Source organism: Phoenix dactylifera, unplaced genomic scaffold, assembly GCF_009389715.1.
Source record: "Phoenix dactylifera cultivar Barhee BC4 unplaced genomic scaffold, palm_55x_up_171113_PBpolish2nd_filt_p 001830F, whole genome shotgun sequence".
Classification (NCBI taxonomy): Eukaryota; Viridiplantae; Streptophyta; class Magnoliopsida; order Arecales; family Arecaceae; genus Phoenix; species Phoenix dactylifera.
The window spans coordinates 29,055-52,465 of record NW_024069122.1 but is presented as its reverse complement, the minus strand read 5'-3'; the positions used below and the strand labels follow the sequence as shown (position 1 = coordinate 52,465).

Genomic DNA, 23,411 nt, shown 5'->3' with positions numbered 1-23,411 from the left:
ACAAAAGAAGGGAAAAGCTCTAAAAAGCAAATATTGCAATTATGAACAATAGAACCCGGAAGAATCCTTTTGCCGTTGGAAGCGTGGGAGATGTTGATTCTTCCGATGTGGAGCGCGTAGGGTTGAGTGTGAGCTTTGAATCCCGAGCGCACGAGAGTGGTTGAGCTTGAAATCACTTGGGAAGCTTGAAAACACTTGATTTCTTCACTTGAATGCACTCACTCCCTTGAACTTTTCTTTCTTACTTCTCTCTTGAATGATCTAGCTTTGGATTGGTGAAGAGTTGTTGAGAAGCACTTAAGAGGTCCCTTTTATAGCCCAAAAAGCAAATATAGCCGTTAGAGACAAAGTAAAAAGGATTTGAAATTCAAACCAAACCTGAAAAGCTGTCAGTCGCGTCCCAGGCGCTCCGGGGACGTCTCCGCTTCAACGAGAGACGTCTCTGCTACAAGATTTTACTTTTTCCGTTGTCTGGGGTCGACTCGGCACTTTCAGGGGACGTCTCGGCTTGTTTGCACTTTTTGAATGGGGACGACTCCGCTGATTTGGGGACAACTCCGCTTCTTTATCTCCGAAAAACATGTCCTCTGGAATCCCTGAGAGAGTCGACTCCGCTCCTTCAGGGGACGTCTCGGCTTGTTTGCACTTTATGCATGGGGAGACTCCGCTGTCTCAGGGTCGACTCCGCTTCCTTATCACCGAAAAAACCATTCTCTGGAAAACCCTGAGAGAGCCGTCTCCGCTATCTTGGGGACGACTCGGGAAGTCTCCTTTTTACTTGCGGGGACGACTCCGCGTACAGTGGGGACGTCTCGCGCATATATCTTGAAAACTGCCTTTCTGCCGCCACTGAGAGAGTCGACTCCGCTAACGCGGGGATGACTCGGTAGGTGCCGGGGACGTCTCCAAGTGTGCCAGTTCTTCCTGTTTGTGCCAGAGACGTCTCTGAGACTATCCGGAGACGTCTCGGCGGTCCCTGATCTGTTTTCTTTAACTCAAAATATTCTTCAATAAATTCATAAAAATTATGGGAACTTGCCTAGACATTTCTTAACAATATTCTTAATAAACACATGAATTCCTCAATTAAATTGTTAAGATAAATGGAATTATACTCTAGTGTTTTGTATTCATCGAAATCCATTAGGGGGTCAACATGATGATTTGGTGGCTACTGCCTTCTCAGCTAAGATGAGACTGCTTCACAATTTCATTGGTCGGATACTGTTTTCGAAGAGTGAGAGTTTCGACCATGTATCCGAGAGAGATTTGGCCATTATGGACCATATTATTCAGGGCATTCTTCTGAATCTCCCAGCTATGATGATCAGACAGATGCGTGAGGCCGTGACTAGAGCGAGGGCCTCTCTACCCTATGGTATGGTACTCACTCTGATCTTCAGACAGTACAAGATTCCTTTAGTTGGTGAGATCTCCAGAGACCTACGGCCACACCGACACCTACACTGCACGAACACTTATTCGTATGGGCTACGACAAGCTGAATGGCCACTAAGTGCGCACAAGTGCAGGAGCACAAGCACCAGAGTGTGATGTACCAGAGCTCGAAGATTCCATTCCTAAGCCTAAGATCCCTGCAGAGCATCCTGCATCACATGCAGAGGCAGGACCGTCATCCTCTACACCTACTGGATACACTGAGGAGTACTGGAGTAGGATGACAGAGATTGTAGCAGCTCAGGTGATGGGCCTTTCCAACAGGATGATGAGTCGATTGGATAGTTTTACGGCTGAAGTCAGAGGAGTATCTGCCCAGGTGACGAGTCACAAAGACCGTTTGACCACCTTAGAGAGAGATTATCATGGTCACCCTGGAGCTCGAGCAGCTGAGTCAGGGGGCTCGGCACAGAGCCAGCCAGCCCATAGGGCTCATAGACCATCACAGTCACATTAGACCAGACCTCCACTCGCCACTTACACTAGAAGATCTAGAGCTAGATCACAGCTTTTAGATGCTACTAGGCCTACAGATAGCACTACAGGAGCTCACTTAGACTAGTTGTGGAGTGATTGATTAAAACCCTATTTGATTTTGATGAGCTCAAAGCATTTGAGTATATCTTTTGTTTACTAATGAATTCGATTGAGTGTTTCAGTGAAAATCTTGTCTAAGTGTTTCTAGATTTGGTTCAAGATATTTTGATAAGTTAAGAAGTCAGTTTGAACCAAAGTCTGAGACTCGAGTCGACTCCAGAATAGTACGAGTCGACTCCAAGCGTATCAGAATCACTGGCACGGGCTCGAGTCGACTCCGGATCATTACGAGTCGACTCCGACTGAGAACAGACAGACGAACAGAAAGACTCAACTCAAAACCTGTCAGCGAGTCGACTCCTGAAGTGCGCGAGTCGACTCCGATGCTTACAGAGTCGACTCTGGAGTAGTATGAGTCGACTCCAAGGAGTTACAGACAGAAAAGTCAGAGAGCGATTTTCGACCCTGAGATTCGAGTCGACTCCTGTGGAACGCGAGTCGACTCCGATGGTTGGCAGGTCGACTCCAAAGAAAGCGAGAGTCGACTCTCAGTGGTACACAAGGCAAAAGTCAGAGAGCAGTTTTCGGACTCTGAGAATCCGAGTCGACTCCCCGCAATGCGCGAGTCGACTCCGAGACAGCGAGACCCCAAAAAAGACAGAAGACCGAATTATTGTATCTGAGAGCCGAGTCGACTCCAAGACAGCTCGAGTCGACTCCAAGGCAGCGCTACACCAAAAAGGCAGAAGGCTGTGTTTCGGAAACTGAGAGCCGAGTCGACTCCGGAACAGTTCGAGTCGACTCCAAGACTGGACGAGCCAAAAGACAGAAGATAGGGAGTTCGAGCTCTGAGCGCCGAGTCGACTCCCAGGATTGTCGAGTCGACTCGAGTGGGCCTAGTTGAAAATTAGCTCCATGGATTTTATGGGATGAGCCGACTCCGAAAATGCCAAGTCAGCTCCAGATGTTGGCGAGTCGACTCCGGGTTAAGTCGAGTCGACTCCCAGTCGAGGAGGTCACTTTAATTCAAATCCGGAACAGTTGCCGAGCCGACTCCAGAAAAGCATAAGTCGACTCCCGCTACAGCCGAGTCGACTCCAGATCGTGCGAGTCGACTCCGACCCCAACGGACACATTGTCAGGATGTGCAGAGTGTGCAGAACGGGCAGAAAAAAGGTGTCTAACGGCTAGTTTCCGTGGGGGATGGCTTAAATAGCCACAGAGGACTGTAGCAAGGTAGAGAAGCACCATTCCACTCAAAGAAATCAAGCATCCTATCTCTGCAAACTGGTTTTCAACAGAAAAGAAGGAAGAGCGCCATTAACTCCATCCAGCTACCTCTTCCCAGCATTTAAAGAAGTCTCCTCCTGCCTTCAAGTCGACCAGACATTCAAGAGGAGACTCAAAGTTCAAGAAGCCCTACTCTACTCCAACTCAAACGTGTTTGAGGGCTCTTTACTTCTCTCTAGTTTATATTGCTGTATATCTGCTTTTTAGAAGCTCTGTTTTTCTGTTTGTGTTTGTTCTTTCCATCTTATCTTTGCTTGATTCAATCAGGGGATTGAATCAAGAGTGTGTAGAGGTTGGTTGGTGAGCCGAGGGTAAAACCAACGTGTAAGGGTTCGATTGTGATCCCGGAAAAACAATCGGGGTGGTTCTAGTCGGTGAGCCTGGGAAAACCGACCGAGTTCGTTGTGACCTCGCAAAACAACAAGTTTGGTTGTGAGCTTGGAAAACAACCGGCTGTAATCCGAGGGGTTTATAGTGAATTCCCAAGTGAGACTTGGGGAGTGGACGTAGGAGCAAGGGTTAGCTCCGAACCACTATAAACATTGTGTTTGTGATTGCTTGTGTCTCTCTCTCTCACTCTCATTTCACTCACAGCACATAGCAACTAATTAATCATCTTGCAAAAGTATTAATTAGTCATCCACAAACGTTTTAATTGCAAAATTATTTTAAAACCCAATTCACCCCCCTCTTGGGTTGTCTATCTGGGCAACACTAGTGCCTAGAGTCATTCTAGATCTCTACGAGTTTTTTGTCTTTTGTTGATTGTATCTTTTACAACATTTGAATGTATGGAACATTGTAATTTTGATATCTATGAAATACAATGTCTTCCTTTGATTTATAATCCTTGTCATTGGCATGCAATTCTCCTTGATATTACATATTTTTTTGATGATGACAAAAAGGGGGAGAAATATATAAGAAAAAGGGAAGAAAGATATAAGAAAAAGGGAAAACATATAAGAGAAAAATATAAGAAGAGAAATCAATATTTAAGGGGGAAAATATTGAATACATGCAAATCTGAATTCTCATTAATATAAGCATATGGCACATAACTAAAAAAAGTTTTATAGCCTCGATACATAACTTGAAACTCTCAATTTGGCACAAATCCTTGAAACTTTTAACTCAATGAGACATAAAAAAAAAAGGGGGGGGGGAGTAAAGTTTAAACAGATTTGACATCAATCTGATGATGATAGGGAGAGCTATTGGTTCCTTGATACATACTCCAAAAAGAAGACTATTTTGAAAATCTTGAACCAAAAGCATCTTATGATGTTAAATTAAACTTTTGTTATGTATGGCAAATCAACAATATGTAATGTTTTGTAATCATCAAAAAGGAGAAGATTAAGAATAATAATGTTATTTTGATGTTTACAAAATCATGAAGGTCGTAGGGAAGTACCAATGCAATTAACAAAGTTAATCAAGTAAGAGAGAAGTGATACACTTTCAATACATCTAACAAACTTGATACACTCATAGTACACTCATCTACAATGCTTAATAAGATCCTCAAGAACTTATTCAAGGATAATTCTACTAAAAGAACTTGAGAGAAAATCTAATTTTCAGTTTGATAAACTAAAAGTGAAGCTTCTCTTGATAAGGGCATTTCTGTAATTTTGTTAATTAAAGAAATGAAACTTGAATACGCCATACTTCATCAATTTCATTGGAATATCTTTTTATTACTTCATTGTGCTAAACTAATCTTCAAGTGCAAAAAACAGGGTTAGAGTCGACCCAAGTAGTTTGGAGTCGACCCTGATACATTTGGCACATCCTGGCACGATATGGCACAACCTTGGAACACTTGGCATAGAATTGGAGTCGACCCCAGAAGTAATAGAGTCACCCTAGCACTCCTTGGCACACTGGCACAAGATGATATAAGTTGGCACAGACCTTGGGTCGATCTCAGGAAACCTTGAGCCGACCCCAAGATATGATAAGCCGACCCCAGTGAAAAGAGCCAGAAAAGCAACTCTCTGGAAACTCTGAGAGGGTCGACTCAAGGTCATGAGTCAACCCCAGGAAGGCATGAGTCGACCCCAGCCTGAGAAATCAGAAAATCGGATCTTTGAAATCTCTGAGAGGGTCGACCCCTGAAAAGATTGAGTCGACCTCACTGAAGCTTGAGTCGATCCCAAGAGAGCTGAGTCGGCCCCAACCCAGAATGACGGAAAGACAACTCTTTGGAAACCCTGAGAGGGTCGACCCCAGAAAAGTTTGAGTCGACCCCACTGCAGCCGGAGCCGACCCCAAAAAAACTTTAGTTGACCCCAGTCTGAGGAATCGTACTTGAGTCGACCCCAGATTTGCTTGGGTCGACTCCAGCACGACTGACAACATAACGGTTAGTTCTACATAAGTACTTTTTGAGTCTCCAACAGATAGAAACGGCTAGTTTCTCCATTCAAACAGTTAAAGAGGTACTATTAGAGGTTGGAGAAGTATTTAAGGGGTACTATTCATCAGTGGAAAGAATCTTTTACAATTAAGAAGAGCATCCTAGTGAAAATCCTAGTCTTCAAGTGTTTCATCAATTTGCTTCATTCCAAAGTCAAAAGAAGGTGGTTGAGCATATTCAAAGAGAAATCAAGAGCTCCACCAAACCTTGAAAAGTGAAGCAATCTCAGGGAAGAAAAGAAAAGCGCCTTCAAAGAGATAACATGTTTCTTTTCTTCTCCTTAGTGCAAATTTGATTTATATGCTCATTTAGGAGCATTATTTTTTGTATCTTAATATTGTTGTAAGGTTTGTTGGTGAGCCCGTAAAACCAACGAAATAAGTTGTTGGTGAGTCCAGAAAACTAACATCGGTTTTTGGTGAGCCCCGAAAAACCAGTTGCAAAGGTTTTTGGATTGTGAACCTGGAAAACAATCTAGTTGTAGTCTGAAGAATTATAGTGAATTCTCAAGGGGATGCTTGAAGAGTGGACGTTGGTGCCGTGGGGTGCACCGAACCACTATACTTCTTGTGAATTTGTATTGTCTTGTTTGTGTTTTCAATTTCACATATACACTTGACACTAACTAAATCACACACACACATCCATTAAGAAGAGTTAAGATCGAAAGAATTTAGAAAATCCAATTCACTCCCCCTCCTCTTGGGTTGTCACATTGGGCAACAATAAAAATTTAGACAATAATTCTTGTTCATCATGCTCCTCTCTAACAACAACACTTTTTAACTCAAAAGAATGGGTCATCATATTAACTGTCTGAGCAATAACTTAAGAGCATGCATTATATAACCTCTCAAAAATATTATATAAAAAATTAAAATAATATTATATTATATTTTATTATAATATTATATAAAATAAAAATAAAAAGAGAATATATTGCATGTATCCATATATAATATTAGATATCTTAAAAAATAATATTATATAAAAATCAATAAGATATATTCCAAGTAAGTTTATCCTTTATTTTTTATAAATATCAAAAATTAGATAATGTTTCTTTCTCATCCTACTCCTCTCTAATAGGAGTATTTTCAAACTTAGAAGAATGGGTCATCATGTTAATTGCCTAGAAGGCCACAAGAAATCATAGTATCAGCTTTAAGTAGTGTTGCTGGAAATTGGACCCGGAGGCGACCGTCAGCTGAGAGGGGAGGAGCTCCGCTGTTGGAACGGTGGGTGGCGGTGCGTCAGCTGGTGGCGTCCTCCTGGAGAGTCCTGCAAGAAGCCGGTGGCCGAGATCTCCGGCGCCGGCCCTCCGATGCTTAAGTCAGAGGGGGGCTAGTATATGAGTGGAGTAAAAGAGGAGAATGTTGGTTCTTGTGTCTGTCCCCTTTCTTTCCCCCAGGTTCCCTTTTATAGAAGGATATTATGTTACCTGAGAGGTGACAGGGTAAATTGTCTTTTTCGTGATAATTGGGCACGATCATGCTCATTAATGGCGTTGTGGAGAATAAGACCGGATCAGACCGGAGTCAGCGAATTGTCATGGTTGATCGGACCTGTTGGAGTGGTTGAACCGCCGGCCGTGGTGGGCCTGGGGTTCGTAGATAGCAAGTGCATTAATTGCTGAGTGAACCGGTGATCAGGAAGAGCCATACGCTTTGATTGTCTAGTGATCCGGAGATCATCTTGAGCCGTGTTCATTTAATGGTTGAGTGCATTGGAGGCCCACAGGGGTCACACGCATTAATGATAGGGCGCGCCGAAGGCCTGCGGAGGTCACGTGCCTTAATGGCTTGACGACGGTAACAGAGTACGGTGGAGTCGGGTATCTAGTTGTCAGATTCTCTAAGGGATTAGGCTGGGGTCGAATATTTGGACAAGGCATGGGCTCGGCACCTGGTCGGGTGCCGAGCCGAGCCAGTTGCTCAGCGGAGTGCCTCCAGTTTGAGCGTTGTGGGGTCGGGCGCCTTTCTGGTCGGCGCCTTCCTGGTCGGGCGCCTTTCTGGTTGGCGCTCCCTGGTCGGGCGCTTTTCTGGTCGGCGCTCCCTGGTCGAGCGCCTTTCTGGTCAGCGCTCCCTGGTTGGCACGACTTGGTTTTTCCCCCAACAAGTAGATATATAATCTAGAAAGTATTAGGACATTCAACCAAAAGGTTTCAGCGCATAATGGACCAACATAAATAGATCTTCCAAGGTTATATAAATATTTGCCCTCATGGTACTAATACAACCTAGTTAGCATTAATCTAATGTGGTATTGTAATATTAGCTTGTATTGTTTGATCAATGAAAAAAACTAATTGAAATTATTTAGAAAATTATATTTCTATTTACGAATCTTCTCACCTTGGACTTAAAGTATACTATGTATGCCCAATTTATCATAAATATATTATTTTTGAAGTTCAAAGATCTTTAAAACAAACAAAAACTTCATAGATATGTTAATAAAAAATCAAAATGAAATATAAAAAATGGTATCCCAAGCAAATATCGGGATGCTTGACCGGGACGGCCATCGAGGGGCAGGAAGCGGGATATCTTATGTTGACCCTAAGAATTGATTTTGATGATATAAAATATCTGAATATGATACTATAGGTTTTATATGTTTTGAAAAAAGGAATATGTCAATTTATAGGAAGCTCGTGATGCTTGAATTGGTGAAGAACCCTTAAAATTCTAATGATTGGATAGATTCTTAAAGCATACAAGTGAAGCCAACTCGAGTCTTGGAGGAGCCGTCTCCAGGATAACCATAGGGTGAAACCGATAGATTGAATTCTAAACAGTGGTCAAAAGTCGACCCCAGGCCTACAAGAGCCAATCCTAGCATCCTAGGAGCCAACTACGCTAACTAGTACAAGCTAGGAGCCGACTCTAGTCTCGAAAGAGCCAATTTCAAAGTGGTCATAGAGTAGAGACAAAACAAGTGATTTCTACGATGCAACCAGGAGCTAATGACAAAATGGCCATAGGGTGCAAATAGAAGATTGTTTTTCTACGATAGTCCAAGAATCGACTCCAGTCGAATAAGAATTGAACCCAGATGTTCAAGTGTCAACTCCAGGCAACCTGGAGCCAACTTCTTTGCAGCTGACAGCTTCTAACATGTAGTTTTCTAGCATGTTCAATGGATCTAAGGTGTCTTCCTTTGCATTTAAAAAAGGCTTTCAAGAGTAAACAAAGAAAAGTTTTTGAGGAGAACATTTAATACATTTGAACTACCATTCTCAAGAGCATTCAATAGAGCTTCCAAGCAAAAAAGGCATTCAACTGGCTTATTTCTTATTTATCTCCACTTTGAGAGAGTCGAATTGTTTTGATTAAACTCTTTGCAAGGGCCTATATGTGTTGTTACACTACTTTGTGATTTGTAAGTAGTTTTTGACAAGTTTCAAAAGGGATTTGAAACTTGGGGAAAAGGCCTGGTCGTACTTTAAAGAAGTTGTACGAGCTTGGTGAGAAGCTTGGGATGAGTGTGTCAGTGGTAGATTGATGGCAACTCATGTAATCAATGGATTATTGATAGTGAATTAAAATTCTCAAGAGTGTTTGCTTGAAGAGAGGATGTAGGAGTTGGGTTTGATTCCGAACCTTTACAAAATACTTGTGTTTGTTGTGTACTTATTTTGCAGAGTTCTCTTTATCTTTTACTTGTCTACTTGCTCTTGTTTAATTTGCATTTAGATTAAATTCTCTGTATATTGTGTTTTCTGTTGCCCAAAGGTGCAGCCCAAGGGGGGGTGAATTGGGTCTATTAAAAATAATAATGAAGTGAATGACTCACTGAAAAATTTTGATAACTCAGAGATCTAGCAGTGGAATTAAAGTAGCACAAATAAAACAGTAAATAAGGTGAGAAAAATAGTTAGAAAAATACGGTAGAAAAAGAGAGACAAGCTACACACAAACACAAGAATTTATAGTAGTTCGGTACACTCCCAGCACCTACATCCACTCCCCAAGCCAAGCTCGAGATTTCACTATAATCCAGCAAATTATAGCCTGATTGTTTTCCGGATGCAAAATCAGAAACCCAGTCGGTTTTTCCAGGCAACCAACAGAAAATATATCACCGTTTGTTTTTTCGAGCTCACAAACAACCCAGTTGGTTTTCAGATAAACCAACCAAAAACTTTATACTGTTTGTTTTTCCAGGCTCACAAACAACCCAGTTGGTTTTCAGATAAACCAACCAAAAACTTCACCCTTGCTGAATTCTTCTGATTCAGCAACTTCCAATTAAGGCTTGGAAGTGCCTTTACAAGTTTCAGATTATGAAATTGTTACAGCAACAAATAATCCAAATAAATGATTGCTGCAACTAGAAAACTAAAGCTTCATAATATATAAAATGAATCAATAGAAGCAATGTTGAAGCCAATGAAGAGGTTGGTTGATGATGTGAATTCTAATGCCGAGACCAACTCTTCTTGTTGTAATGAATGAGAAGCTTTGACTGATTTCCTCACAGGAGCAAGTTTCAGAGGAATACCGGTGAGGATGATGAACTTTTTGCTTTTTTCTTCTCCTTTCTTTGTGGAAACATCGTTTTCTTGATTGAATGTTTCTCTCTTCCTTGTTGTTTTCTTTCTAAGGTTCCCTTGAATTTATAGATAAGTTCTTCAGAGGGATTCAAATTTTTTTCTTGCCGTTCTGATGGGAATCTTTTCTATTACAGAAAAAGACAAAAATTGTTACAAGATTTCCGTTGTAGTCCCAGCTATACGGGGGTCGACTCATGTAACTCAGGGGTCGACTCATGTTTATCCTAGGTTGGTACTGTTAGATGTATGCCCTAGAAGCCAATCTGGCTGACACATTGTTAATTCTAGAGACATAATTTTGTACTTGACTATTTATTATTGAATAAATAAAAGGCATCTTTTCATTCATATTAATTATGTGTCTATGAATCGTCCAAAAATTAATAAGATGATGATGCATATTCTCAAGAGTTGAGAATTTGAGCCATGTATCATTGGTGATTAATTTCTAAATGCTCCTGATCAATGGATCATCACGAGGACGGTGATCGATCTGATCAGTGCACAGATCACTTTCCTTCTAGATGGACGTGACTTGAGTCCACAGTATAGGGATACTGAAGTGATAGTGCAGGTGCTTGTTAGAGAACAAGGGTACTGAGCGTGACCAAGACAAGAAGTTACTTGGACGTCTATCCACTCGTCAGTGACTTGCTTGATGTTGCAGTAGTATGACTGGTCCTTTGACCTGCGGTGCTTCGGCTACTCACAGTGAGGTTATTGTAGTTTGACTACACGTATACATGGTCTCTAGTCATATGGGTCCTTGTAGTGTAGATTGGCTGCAGTAAGTTCACTGTAGGAGTAGGGTATGCACTTACATGGAATCTATCGACCTTGATAGAAGAGGAGTGATCCTATGTGATTTGTTAGACTGAGTTCTAAGACCTTGGCCAGGGCAGTAATATAAAGTGGAGAAAGAGTTTTCCACTATCGAACTTGAGTCAAATAAATCTTGACATATGACAGACGAAGGGGTTTGACGAGTTATCCATGACCTCCGTCCTGTAGGGATCCACGATAGAAGGACTGTATCACATGATAACTGCACCTAGAGGTTCATCATTCTATTCTGCTGGGTAGCCACTACATGCTGCTAGGTGTCACTGGTGGATGGTGGGACTTATAGGGATTATCTCGATGATCGATAAGCCCTAATGAGTAGAGTTGGAATCGTTCCGACCCATTGAAAGGAGCTTTCAATGATATTGTGATAGAGATCACAATATATCTCACTACCAGTCAGAGTAGAACCTATGGGGTCACACACACTAGAGGCATTGACCGATCCGATGGTTGAATCGTGATTAGGAATCACAAGTAATCAATTCGATTGATAATAAGCTGAAGAAGGAACAAAGAGAATTAATTAATTGGACTTAAAACAAGAGTCCTACTTGGAGTAGGATTTCTAGAGTCCTAATTGGATTAGGACTAGGAATCCTACTTGGACTGAGATTCCTACTTGGACTGGGATTCCTACTTGGACTGAAAATCCTATTTGGAGTAGGACTGGGATTCCTACTTGGAGTAGGATTCCTACAATCCTAATTAGATTAGGAGTTTTGAATTAAATTTGGATTCCTACTTGGAGTAGAATTCCTAGAGTCCTAATCGGATTAGGACTTCGAATTCAAATTAGAGTCCTAATTGCATTAGGACTAGAATTAAACAAGTCCTAATTGGATTAGGATTTCTTAAGTCCTAATTAATTATTAATCTAATGAATCAACATGACTCCTAATTGGATTAGGATTGAAGAGTTCAATTGAGTCATGGTTCATTCAAGTTCTAATTGGATTAGGACTGGCATAGATTGAACCCAATTGATTCATGATTTGGACTAAACCAAATAGGAGCCCTAGATGCCTTTATAAGGCTTTGAAAGGAGGTGCCCTAATGATAAGTGAAGCCCTCCTCCTCTCCATCACGTGGCCACCCTCCTCTCCTCTCTTTTCAGCTACCAACAACAAAGGAAAAAAAAGGATCTTGGTGGCCTCCTTCTTCCTCCACCGTTTGGTTCCAACGCAAGGAAGAAAAAGAAGGCTGCAGGGCTTCGTTCCTCTTCTTCTCTTCATCCTTCTTCTTCCTCCTCCCAAGCACAATCAAGGATTGATTGAAAGGGAGGATATCAGCCATCAAAGTTATCTCTACAAGGGAGCTAGCACCCCGGGGAGATAGAAAGCTTGGATCGGTTTTCTGCTTCGTGTGGATACCCGTAGAGGCCGGGCACTTGAACGGCTTCAAGCGAATCTTCATCCTAAACCACGATCATCAGTTTGCGGTGATCATCTACCCGCACAAAGGTGAAGATATGATCTTCTAATGTTATTTAAAAGTTTTTAATCCTTATCTATCTACAAACGGTTTTTAAACAACGTTCATGCGATGAACGGTTGATCCCGCACATGCCTCTTCCGCTGCATCTGAATTTTTTGAATTTTCTGTGGCATGGGCGGGTTCCCAACAGTGGTATCAGAGCCTAGGCTTCGTAGATTAAGGTAAGGATTAATTATTAATAGGCTTATTAGATCTGAAAATTGAAAGATTATGCATGCTGAAAATTTTCTGCATGCAGATTTTTTCTAGGGTGCTGATTTTTGCATGCTGATTTTTATATGATAAGATGATGATTCTAATTGCATTGTTAATGAGATTACAAAGTTTAGAATCATGATTAGCATGATCAGCAACCTATGTCATGAGATAATCAGTTAGTTTTCAGATCTGAAAATTATAATTGCTGCATGTGGTGATGATCATAGGATTCAAACCCTTTTGGTATTAAATGTAAAGACCTGCGATGTGATATGCAATGTCATGTAATTTTTCAGATGCTTGCATGCATCTTATTTGATGTTTTGAGAGGCCTGCGTGCCTCCTAAAAGAAGATGTAATTTATTATTATTTTTATTTTACATCTGGTTGTATTTCTGTGATGTGATGTACGTCAACGATCAAGTTGAAGACAAGGCATGAGATGAACAGGGGTCTAAGCGGTTGATGGCGATTGGATCAAGAGTTGGTCAAGGATCGAATCAAGGAGGCTTGGAACCAATTCAAGAGTTGAAGACCAATTGATCGATTGACGTGCATGTGCTTGTAATACGACCAAATTAGAATCCATGATCATCACCTATTTAAAATTTAGCTTTATTTTGATGCTGCGATTATAACTGCCTGTGATGTGCCGTTTGCATGTGATGTGAATGAGAGCGGGGTAGATAGGTTTACATGTGATGTAGCAAACCCAATTAAGACCTAAATTAAAACCTCCTCAATCAAGTCGAGAGTGAACCAACATGAACAAGTCATATTAGATTAATTGATCTAATTGGTGTCTAGGAAAGCATGAAAGGTGGTTACTTAATTAGGACCTTACTCTCTGAGTAAGGGGAGCCTCCCACCTGCTTACCTGGCCAATTGTTCGATTACCTCTTATGAAGAGCTCAAGTTGCAAACACTAAGACCTGATTAACCAATATTAAGTCAATAGGTCTTCCACTGTAGTAGAGCTGCTAAGGCCTTTCTGATGTTGATTTGTCTCGGCTGGATACAGTGGTCAAGTTGCATCGGGGGGCTGGACCTCTCTATGGACATGAGATGTTGTAGGATAAAGGTGGGGTTGGGCACCAAACTGTTAGGTGAGGACCCAATGACGACTTTATTCCTACGGTTATACGGTGGGTCTGACTTAACTAAGAAATAGGACCAATAACTGTTAGGTGAGGTTTTCATGGCTTAGAGACCAAGTTACACTGCAACATGCTTAAGAAGCATTGTACAAGAGTTGTACATTCATCAATCTATGTGTCACCAATAACTGTTAGGTGAGGTGGCATGTAAATCGGTGGGACCGCAGTACCCACTAGAAACCCTAGTCGTGTGGGATTTCCGTTTTCCTACCAGGGGAGTGTGAGGAATTCGAGAAAATAGTGGGAGTTACATTTGTTCTAAAAGACCCTAGAACAAATTAGAATCAAGTACAAAAGTCTAACTAGAATCTTTACTCTCTGAGGATTATAAAGTCAGCTTCTAGACTCTTAACTCATATCCTATAGAACAACCGTTTGACCAAACCCAATTATAAAGATTGGCTCAGCAAATTTCAAAAATAGTTTTGAATTGTGAGAAATTCGGGTATATGCTAGACCATGGAATCCCCATGTTACCAATCCGTCCGATCACTGATCAGCGTAAGACGCTTGTTAAGAGGACGAACAATGACAATAAAGTTAGGTGCTGCACAATGGCATCCATGTCCAATGCATTACAATGCCAGCATGAGAACATGAAGACTGTCAGGACATATTAAATCACCTGCAAAAGTTGTATGGTGATCAGAGTCACGCAGCTCGGTTTGAAGTGTCCAAGAGGCTCTTCAAAGCCAAGATGCACGATGGGCAGTCTGTCCATGATCATGGTTTGACCATGATAAAGGACTTAGAGAAGCTTGAGAAGCTTGGCATGACCATGCACAAGGAATTGCAAACGGATTTGATCCCGCAATCCCTTCCAGCTTCATATGAATAGTTTATAGTAAACTACCATATAAACAAGATTGTATGCACCAAAATAGAATTGTTAAATAAATTGGTAACTAACTTAGGGACCTTGAAGAAGTTCAAGGGGCATCGTTTTCGCTGTCAAGTTGGTTTCTACTTTCAAGAGAGAGTCTATTTGGAAGAAGAAGAAGCCTGCGAAGAAGCAGAAGACTAAGAAAACACCAAGTAAGGAAGTTCCAAGAAAAAGGCCAATTGCAAGGAAAAGTGTTTCCATTGCATCATGGATGGCCATTGGAAGAGGAACTGTCCTACATACATGGGAAGCATAAAGAACATGAAGGGTGACAGACCTTCAGAAGGTATGTCAGATATGCTCAGGATACTTAGGGACTGTTACCTAGTGCTAGCAGAAATTTGATTTCTGTATTTTATTTAGCACAGAAAGATTTTTATTTATTTGAAAATTAAATTGATTCAAAATGGTTTTATGATTGACAGTCTCTATCATATACATATGGATGTATCTGTGAATATATCTGAGCAAACAGTGAATACCATAGGATCTAATAGATCCAAAAATGAGATAAATCTAAAGTATTTATAGCACCTCAGGCTTGGCCATATAGGAGAAGACAGAATAAACAAATTGGAGAAACATGAGCTTTTGGGCTCATTGACTTTCGAGTCATATTTGATTTGTGAATTCTGCCTTCAAGGAAAGATGGCCAAATTATCCTTTATAGGACACAGGGAGGTCCACTGAAATACTTACCCTAGTACACACTGATGTGTGTGGCCCATTCGATGTGCAGGCTAGGGGTTGTAATTTTTTACTTCATTTTACCGATGATTACTCACGGTATGAATATGTGTATGAGACACAAATATGAAACTTTTGAAAGGTTCAAAAAGCTTAGATATGAAGCAGAAAAATAAGCACAAAAACTCATTAAGGTTCTTCGATCAGATCGAGGAAGTGAATACCTTAATGGAGAGTTCCATGATTATCTCAAGGAGAATGGTATAGTTTCATAATGGACTCCTCCTGGTACACCTCAGCTCAATGGAGTGTCAGAGAGGAGGAATCGGACTCTATTGATATGGTCCAGTCCATGATGAACTTCACTGATTTACCCTTGTTTCTTTAGATAGATGCCCTATTTTCAGCTATTTACTTGTTGAATAGAGTTCCCTCTAAAGTCCATTCCTACCGCACCATATGAGATATGACATGGTAAGAAACCAAGATTTGGGGATGTCCGGCCCACGTCAAGAGACTACAAGCAGACAAACTAGAGGCTAGGACCATAAGTGCTCGTTTTATAGGATATCCTAAAGAGTCATTAGGATACAATTTTTTCATCTCAGAGGATCACAATGTGTTTGTGAGCCGTCACGCCATCTTCTTGGAAAAACCAGTTTATCCTTGATAGAGGCAGTGGGAGGAAAATTGAGCTTGAAGAGAAAGTCTCTGAAAAGCAACGAGTCATGGATCCTATCGAACCCATTCATACAGAGCCAGTACACGATGTCCCTCGACCACCTCGTAGATCAAGTAGGGTCTCCCATCCTCCCGATAGATACTTAGGTATACTAGAAGAGGATACCGAGAAAATGTTCCTAGTGGAAGATAGGGATCACACGCAGGATCCCAAAACCTACGACGAGGCAATATCTGATATCGATTCCGAGAAATGGATGGAAGCTATGAAGTCAGAGTTAGACTCCATGCATTCCAACCAAGTCTGGACCTTAGTAGATCCACCAGAAGGTATTGTACCTATTGGATGCAAATGGATCTACAAAAGGAAGATAGGTTCGGATGGAGAGGTAGAGACCTATAAGGCAAAGCTTGTGGCGAAAGGGTATAGTCAGCGCGAGGGCATTGACTATCAGGAGACCTTTTCACCTGTAGCCATGCTGAAATCCATCCGAACATTGCTTGCCATTGCAGCATTTCATGATTATGAAATCTGGCAGATGGATGTGAAAACAGCTTTCCTAAATGGATATCTTGATGAAGACATCTATATGGAACAGCCTTTGGGTTTCACTTTCAGTGATGGAGATCACAAGGTCTGCAAGCTGCAAAAGTCCATCTATGGACTAAAGCAAGCATCTCGGAGTTGGAACACTCATTTCGATGACGCAATCAAAATGTTTGATTTCATCAAAAACGAAGAGGAACCATGTGTTTACAAAAGGATTAGTGGGAGTGCTATTGTATTTCTCGTATTGTACGTGGACGACATCCTCCTGATAGGGAATGATATTCCCATGCTAACCTCGGTCAAGGTCAGGTTGTCAAAAAGGTTCTCCATGAAAGACCTTGGGGAAGCATCCTATATTTTGGGAATAAAGGTCTATAGAGATAGATCTAAAAGGATGCTTGGCTTATCACAGAAGATGTACATAGAGGAAGTGCTGAAAAGGTTCAGCATGGAAAACTCTAAAAGGGGTCTCTTACCCCTAAGGCATGGAATTAATCTCTCCAAGAAGATGTGCCCCAACACATCTGAAGAGATTCAAGGCATGAGCAAGATCCCCTATGCATCAGCAATAGGGAGCCTCATGTATGCCATGCTATGTACATGACTTGATATAGTACATGCTGTGAGTGTCACGAGCATATATCAATCAGATCCAGGCAAAAAGCACTGGATAGCTGTGAAGAACAGTCTTAAGTACTTGAGAAGAACTAAGGACATGTTCTTGGTCTTTGGGAGAAGATCAGAGTTGAAGGTAGAAGGATGCACACATATTGATGATAGAAAGTCTACATCAAGATATGTGCAATGGTAGTTCAGTAAGTTGGAAGAGTTCCAAACAACCAATCATTATAGATTCTACCTTAGAAGCTGAATGTTAAGCCGTATCTTAGGGTGCAGTGGAAACCTTCTAGTTAAAAGTTCATTGCAGAGTTAGGTGTAATGTCATTAGATGTCATAACACTTTACTGCGATAACATTGGCACCGTAGCACTAGCTATGGAGCCAAGGTCTCATCAGAAGTCCAAGCACATAGAGCTGCGCTTCCACCTCATACGCGACTATATTGAGAAGAAATATGTAGAGGTGCAGAGAGTAGACTCCGCAGATAACATGGCAGACCCGTTCACTAAGCAGCTAAGTCAGCAAAAGACTGAAGCCCACCTTGAGAAGATGGGGCTTAGATATATGACTGATTGGCTTTAGTGCAAGTGGGAGATTGTTAGATGTATGCCCTAGAAGCCAATCTGGCTGACACATTGTTAATTCTAGGAACATAATTTTGTACTTGACTATTTATTATTGAATAAATAAAAGGCATCTTTTCATTCATATTAATTATGTGTCTATGAATCGTCCAAGAAATTAATAAGATGATGATGCATATTCTCAAGAGTTGAGAATTTGAGCCATGTATCATTGGTGATTAATTTCTAAATGCTCCTGATCAATGGATCATCACGAGGACGGTGATCGATCTGATCAGTGCACAGATCACTTTCCTTCTAGATGGACGTGACTTGAGTCCACAGTATAGGGATACTGAAGTGATAGTGCAGGTGCTTGTTAGAGAACAAGGGTACTGAGCGTGACCAAGACAAGAAGTTACTTGGACGTCTATCCACTTGTCAGTGACTTGCTTGATGTTGCAGTAGTATGACTGGTCCTTTAACCTGCGGTGCTTCAGCTACTCACAGTGAGGTTATTGTAGTTTGACTACACGTATACATGGTCTCTAGTCATATGTGGTCGCAGCCATCCGCACACGATCCTCGGCGATGCATCCGGAGTCCGCACCCATCCTCTTTCCATCGCTAGCTGGAAGGTGGGAGGATATATATGAGGGAAGGGAGGAGGCTCAGGGGGGCGGATTCGTGGGAAGAAGAGGAAGAATAGAGGAGTCGGCTGCTGCGGTTGAAGGAAAAGAGAAGAAGGAAACAGGGTATGCCCTGTTTCCGAAAAGAAAAAGAAAAAAAAAAAGGGAAGAAGTGATGCTTGTAATGGGAGGCTAACTCCTTTGGCAAAGGGTGAAGGATGAACCCTTGTCATGTTGCTTTCATCAAGTACATTCTAAACTTGTATTCTAATTGTTTAATATCCATTGGTATGTTATGATTCTCGCATATTTATTTATTAGATAAATTAATCATGTTTTATGTTTATCGATGCATGGATCGCTCTGATATTTGATTTGTCGTAGACATAACTAGCACGATGAATGCTTAGACATTGGGCTCATGTATTCAATCGATATATTCCATGATTAAAACTATTTTATCTATTCGATCCTTAATCGAGAATCGTCGAGTTTATTTGTTGAAAGTAATATAGTCAAGGGGGGATTCCGGATCCTTAGCCATCTCTATATTATCGAACTTAATTTATTAATTAGTTTCTCTAAACTACTGAAATTAAATCTGAAATTAAACTGATACTTCATAGACCGTTTCCTGAGGAATCGACCTCGGACTTCCGAGTTATATTACTTGTGCGATTCTCCTGCACTTGGGAGAACAATTTTTCGAGAGCATCAAGTTTTTGGCGCCGTTGCCGGGGAACGGCTGAGTGATTAGTATAATTTGAGATTTAATTTTTACCTTTGTAGTTAGTATTTTTCTTTTAAAAAAATAAATAAATAAATAAATCTTTACTACTATTTTTAATTCCCTGCATAGTTTGCATCAAACTCTGATATCATAGAAATTAGCCGTCTGATTTGCCTCAAATTTGGTCAGCTAGTGCAAGACACATTGTTCAACAATCTGAACGGTCTGATTGACATTCGGAGACTTTTACGACCATTAGATTAATATAAAACCTTGCTGATTTCTGTTTTGAATTTTCTGCATTTAATTTTTTTAGAATCAGAATTTTATTATATCTCATTAACCCTTGTTGCTAATTGAAAATTGAAAAAAAAAAACTAAAATTTCAAATTTTAAATTTCAAATTTCAGAATTCAAATTTCAAACTTCAACTCATAAAATTTTAAAAAATAAATAAATAATTTGCTTGATCACCTATTCAATGAAATTTAATGTCATGTCATAAAACATTAAAAAAAAAATTTCTTGATTATTGCATATAGTATAAGGCATCAGCATAAAATATTCTAAGGGCTGAACCCATTTAAAAAGATAAGGTCGGGATTTCATCACTCGTCCTTAGCCCAAAAATCACCCCAGTGCATAAATATCCTAAGCTTAACTAAAATCAACTAGACGTTGGCCCCTAAGGATATTCGAGCTCAATAGGACGAAGACCACCGAAAGTTGCACCAATTTCGCTCTGTGGCTTAGTTGATGTCTAGGCAAGCTTTGTCCCTATAAGGGAGACAGTTCATCTGTTCGAGGCAAGTGGGTTTTAAGTGGGACCTTTGCGAACGCATCGTGACCCCTCCACTTACCTGGGAGCTTACCTGGTCAACTCGGTTCGTTAGACCGGATTGGAGGCTTAGGTGCCCTCTTCAAACCAGTTAGGAGCTATCTAGAAATTTAAGAAAAATATTAGAAATTGAGGTGTAATGTTTTGTTGCATGTTTGATTGTGAATAGATTTTTGTTTTAGGATGTTGTTTTAGGTTATCTTTAGTTGGTACTTATATTTAAAAAAAAAAAAAGAGAGGAAAATATTTTGCATGCTAAAGTGGAATAGGGACGACACTGGTCGATTAAGTCGTACAACTTTAGATCATCCCTTAGGACATACCCCTGAAACTCCTTCTCAATATCTCACACCTTGTGAGATGGCTGATTTAAATGAAGATGCGGGAAGTCACCACGATCGAGAACGTGAACCCCATGTTATGACTCTAAGACAATACCTACAACCGATTAGGACTAGTCAGCCTTCATGCATAATTTTTCCTGATAATGTAGGACATTTTGAAATCAAACCAGGGGTAATCCAATTGCTACCCAAGTTTCACGGGTTAGAGTCAGAGAGTCCGTATCTTCATTTAAAAGATTTTGAAGAATTGAGCATTACATTTAGAGTGCCGAACGTCACCGAGGATGTCCTCAAGTTGACATTGTTTCCTTTCTCTCTAAAGGATAAGGCCAAAACATGGCTAAACTCTTTGCGACCTAGATCAATAAGAACTTGGCAAGATATGCAGAGAGAATTTTTAAAGAAGTTCTTCCCCACACAAAGGACCAACTTTTTGAAAAGACATATCAGCAATTTCCAACAAAAAGATAATGAAACATTTTATGAATGTTGGGAAAGATTTAAAGACCTTCTTCTCTCATGCCCTCATCACGGGTTCGAAACTTGGAGAACCATTAGTTTCTTTTATGAAGGTTTATCTCCACAGTTGAAACAGTTCGTAGAGACCATGTGTAATGGTAGATTTTTAGAAAAACAACCTGATGAGGCATGGGAGTATTTGGATTCCCTTGCTGAGACTGCCCAACTTTGGGATAACGGGGATAGAAACAACAAGTCTTTGTCTAAGCCTACTAGCTCTGTACAGGGAGGCCTTTACAACCTCAGAACTGAGGATGATCTTCACGCTAAAATGGCAGCCCTCACTAGGAAGGTAGAAGAAATTGAGCTTAGGAAGGTTGAGCCTGTCAAGACTATAGAGCTTAGAAACGAGTGTTGTGATATCTGCGATATGTCGGGTCATACTACTACAGATTGCCCCACCATACCGGCATTCAAGGAAGTCTTGCACGATCAAGCAAATGCTATGAACTCCTACCAAAAGCCTTATAACGATCCATACTCGAATACCTATAACCCTGGTTGGAAGAATCATCCAAATTTTAGGTGGAGAAATGATCATCCTCAACAGTCACACCATTCAGCTCCTCCACCTGCACATCCTACTTTTGCATCACCACCCTCTCAGAAGCCGAATATTGAGGATACCTTGCAATCTATACAAACTTTTCTACAAGGTCAAGCTAATATCAATGCTCAAAATACTCAAAATTTTGAAGATATAAGGAACCAATTGTCAATGTTGACTACCGTCCTAAGTACCCAAGAGAAGGGTAAGCTTCCAGCTCAACCCCAACCTAATCCACAAGTGCACGGTAGTAATAATACGGCTCCTTCTAGTTCGCATACAGAACATGCAAAGAGCATCATGACTTTGCGTAACGGAAAAGTCATTAATCAGACCGTCCCATTGAGACCGCAGGTCACTTCTAATTCTGATGCTCCCAAAGCCGATGAAAGGGACAAAGAAGAAGTTGAGGTCCCAACTTCTACCGAGAAAGTTAAATGTCCTTTTCCTCCACCTTTTCCACAACGGTTAAAGCCGTTGTAAAAGCTCGAACCTAATTCTGAAATTCTTGAGCTTTTTAAGCAAGTAAAGATCAACATACCTCTTCTTGATGCAATCAAACAAGTACCCTCATATGCCAAATTTTTGAAGGACTTGTGTACTGTCAAATGCCGATTAAATGTTAAGAAGAAAGCATTTTTAACTGAAAATGTGAGTGCTATTTTGCAGCACAACATTCTCCCTAAATATAAGGATCCAGGTTGCCCAACCATCTCATGCATCATAGGCAACTTTAGGATAGAGCGAGCATTGTTAGATTTAGGGGCAAGTGTGAATTTGTTGCCATATTCTATATATGAGCAACTTGGTCTAGGTGAATTGAAGCCAACTTCCGTCACTTTGCAATTAGCTGACAGATCAGTTAAAATTCCGAGGAGGATTATCGAGGATGTATTGGTCCAAGTAGACAAGTTCTATTTTTCTGTCGATTTTATCGTATTGGACACACATCCAGCTTCGAACTCACAGTCTCAGATTCCGGTCATTTTAGGACGTCCATTCCTTGCAACTTCTAATGCATTGATTAATTGTAGGAATGGCGTCATGAAGCTTTCTTTTGGTAACATGACCCTGGAACTTAACATTTTTAATGTTTGCAAGCAACCCAATGATCATGAAGAGAATAAGGAGGTTGATTGGGTTAAAACCATCGCGGAGGAATATTTGTTAGCTGAAGCATTTAACGATCCATCCGGTGATAGTTTAATTGATTGGTGCTCTAATGGCACCAATGAAGAGGATTTGTTGGTCAAACCTAGTATGAATTTTTCGAACGCTATGATGATCAATGGGTGGAGACCAAAAGTAGAAGAATTTGAGAGGTTGTCGCCTCGAGAGGCGAAAATAGTACCATCCCATGAGCAAGCACTCAAACTCGAATTGAAACCCTTACCAAAGGAACTTAAGTATGCTTTTCTTGGACCCGAAGACACTTTTCCTGTAATCATCTCATCTGGACTTGATCATGTTGCCCAAGGTGACAAGCCAAGAGGGGGGGTGAATTGGTTTCTCTTGATTTTAACTATCTTACTTATGTTAATTGATGAGTTAGTGGAATTAAACAAATCACAATACAAACAACAAGAAGTATAGTGGTTCGGTGCTCTCCTAAGCACCTACGTCCACTCCCCAAGCGACCCCTTGGGAATTCACTATAATCCTGCGGATTACAGTTGGATTGTTTTCCGGGCTCACAATCCAAAAACCTTTACACTTTGGTTTTCCGGGTTCACCAAAAACCTATGTTGGTTTTACGGGCTCACCAACGAACCTATGTTGGTTTTTCGGGCTCACCAACGAACCTTTACAATTGGTTTTACGGGTTCACCAATCAACCTATACCGTTGGTTTTGCGG

General features: G+C 40.8%; 1 non-coding gene across 1 annotated transcript; it reads right to left on the bottom strand.

The window, feature by feature from the left end:
- Positions 1 to 20,917: 20,917 nt before the first annotated feature.
- LOC120109115 lies at positions 20,918 to 21,026 on the bottom strand. Its single transcript, XR_005510150.1, has one exon. It is a non-coding gene; the product is annotated as a small nucleolar RNA R71 (small nucleolar RNA).
- Positions 21,027 to 23,411: the final 2,385 nt, after the last annotated feature.